The 2,546-nt window shown below is 39.5% G+C and overlaps 1 non-coding gene across 1 annotated transcript; it reads left to right on the forward strand.

Moving 5' to 3' along the window:
- Positions 1-466: 466 nt before the first annotated feature.
- Positions 467-570, forward strand: LOC112767603 (small nucleolar RNA R71). The gene has a single exon (XR_003185045.1). It is a non-coding gene; the product is annotated as a small nucleolar RNA R71 (small nucleolar RNA).
- The last annotated feature ends 1,976 nt before the right edge of the window (positions 571-2,546 follow it).

Below are 2,546 nucleotides of genomic sequence, written 5' to 3' on the forward strand. Positions count from 1 at the left end.
TTGATCTTGCTCACTTCCCCACCCAAAGTTTGGGTGGTTTCTCCATCCAGGGTTGTAGGTCTTGGAATATGGATCATAGTTTTTCCTTGGTGAATTCCCAATGTAGTTGGCTTGCTCCTAACTACCCTCTGCTTCTTCATTCACTCCTTCTTGGGTTGTTGATAAAGTGGAGATTGCTGCTACTTGGTTCCTCTCCATCTTCTTGGTGAGGTCAGCCAACTGCTGGGTAATGAGCTTGTTTTGGGCCAACAGAGCATCTACATTGTTTAGCTCCATTACTCCTCTTGTGTTCCCTCTTTCGGAAGCATAGAAGTAGTCGTTCTCTGCTACTGTTTCAATAACATCTATGGCTTCCTCAATAGTCTTCTTCTTGTTCAAAGATCCTCCAGATGAATGGTCTATGGCCTTCTTTGACTCATAAGAGAGCCCTTCATAGAAAATGTGCAGCTGCACCCATTCGTTGAACATGTCAGGTGGACACCTCCTTGTTAAGTCCTTGAACCTCTCCCATGCTTCATATAGAGTCTCACCATCCTATTGCCTGAAAGTTTGGACCTCAGCTCTCAGCCTATTGATTCGTTGAGGAGGGTAAAATCTTGCTAAGAATTTGTTCACCACGTCTTCCTAAGTTGTCAAGCTTTCCTTTGGGAAAGATTCCAGCCACTTGGCTGCTTTGTCCCTAAGTGAGAATGGAAACAAGAGCAATCTATAGGTATCAGGATGAACCCCATTAGACTTCACTGTGTCACATATCCTCAAGAAGGTGGTTAGATGTTGATTGGGGTCTTCTTGAACACCTCCTCCAAACGAACAGTTGTTCTGAATGAGGGTGATGAGCTGTGGTTTAAGTTCAAAGTTATTGGCATGGAGTGTTGGCTTTTGGATGCTACTTCCACAATTTCCTGGGTTTGGATTGATGTAAGAGCCCAAAACTCTTATATCCTCCCCAGCATGATTTGCTCTACCTCCTCCCCCATGGTTGAGATCTTCTTCTTCATGATGGTTTTCCATGTTGTCTTCCATGTTTGGTTCAAAGAATTCCTCTTCTTCCTCAGCACCAACCACTTTCTTTCCTCTTGCCTCCCTCCGTAATCTAAGGAAGGTTCTCTCAGGTTCAGAATCGAAGGAAGTTGAAGCTCCGCTTCTTCTCCCTGTCATACAACCATCAAGTGCAAGCGAGAAAAGATAGGTGCAGAAAGTATTTGTGTCAGAATCATTGTTAGTTGTGGGTGATGCAATATATCAAACAGTTAGTGTGTTAGCAAACAGAATTGAAAATAACAAAGAAAAAAAAAAGAGTAGAGGGGGAAGGAAAGAAGTTTAACTAAAACAGAAAGTAAATCACTCACACAGAAAATGAAATTCACAAAATAAAAATGCTCAATCTAGTGATCTTCCAATTTAATCATTGTTGATGCACAATCATTCCCCGGCAACGGCGCCATAAACTTGATGCACGGAAAACTTGTCTCTCAACAAATCTCCCTTCGGCAAGTGTACCGAATTTGTCGTCAAGTAAAAACTCACAATAGAGTGAGGTTGAATCCCACAGGGATTGATTGATCAAGCAACTTTAATTAAAAGAATGTTCTAGTTGAGCGAATCCAGAATTTGGGTTGAGAGTTGCAGAAAATAAAATGGCGGGAATGTAAATAACAGAAAAGTAAATGCTAGAATTAAAGGACTGGAAGTAAATGACTGAAAATAAATTGCAGAATTATAAATGGGAATGGGGGATTTGCTCATAAAAGTAAATGGCAGAAATTAAAGAGAATGGGTAAGATCAGAGATGGGGAGTTCATTGGAATTAGGAGATATTACAATTATCCGGATCAAGCTCATTTTCATCTCTTCCTCAATTAATGCACTCATTGATCTCCTTGGCAATCTTAATTGATTGAATTACAATTTCTTACAATTCAATCTCTCAAGTCTTGATCAATAGCCAATTCCTTGGTCAATTACTCATGAGAAGAGATGAAGTATGGTCACTGATTATACCACATGCATTTCCCAAATCAAGTATTGAGAGGGTTATAGTCACATACCCATCCAAACCCAATTTGGTCCAGTATGAGAAAGTATTTCTAGCTTGATCTCTTCATTCCTCTTTCAAGGTTCAAAAGAGATCCAAGTTTGAATAGCTTCTTTTCTAAGATAACTACTCAATTGGATGAAGATCGAAAGCTTTCAAGTAAAATCAAGAGAAAAGATAGAAGAAGAATAATGAAAATTAGTATTAATCCATCAAATTACAACAGAGCTCCCTAACCCAATGAAAGGGGTTTAGCTGTTCATAGCTCTTGAAAATGAAAACAAAGATGGAGAATACATCATAAAACTAGAAAATGTAGAGAAAGAAAAATACAGAGAGTAGTTCTCTTTTTCCAGCCTCCAGAACTCCCTAACAATTCAAAGCTACTCCTATATATACTATTTCTCTCAGCTTCTAGTTGGCTCTTCAAGTCTTGGGCCTTTGAATCTTGAGTTTGAAGCAGTTCTTTTCTTCATTTGGGCTTGGCTTTACTTGCAGAGAGAAAGTGCTA

Source organism: Arachis hypogaea, chromosome 17, assembly GCF_003086295.3.
Source record: "Arachis hypogaea cultivar Tifrunner chromosome 17, arahy.Tifrunner.gnm2.J5K5, whole genome shotgun sequence".
NCBI lineage: Eukaryota > Viridiplantae > Streptophyta > Magnoliopsida > Fabales > Fabaceae > Arachis > Arachis hypogaea.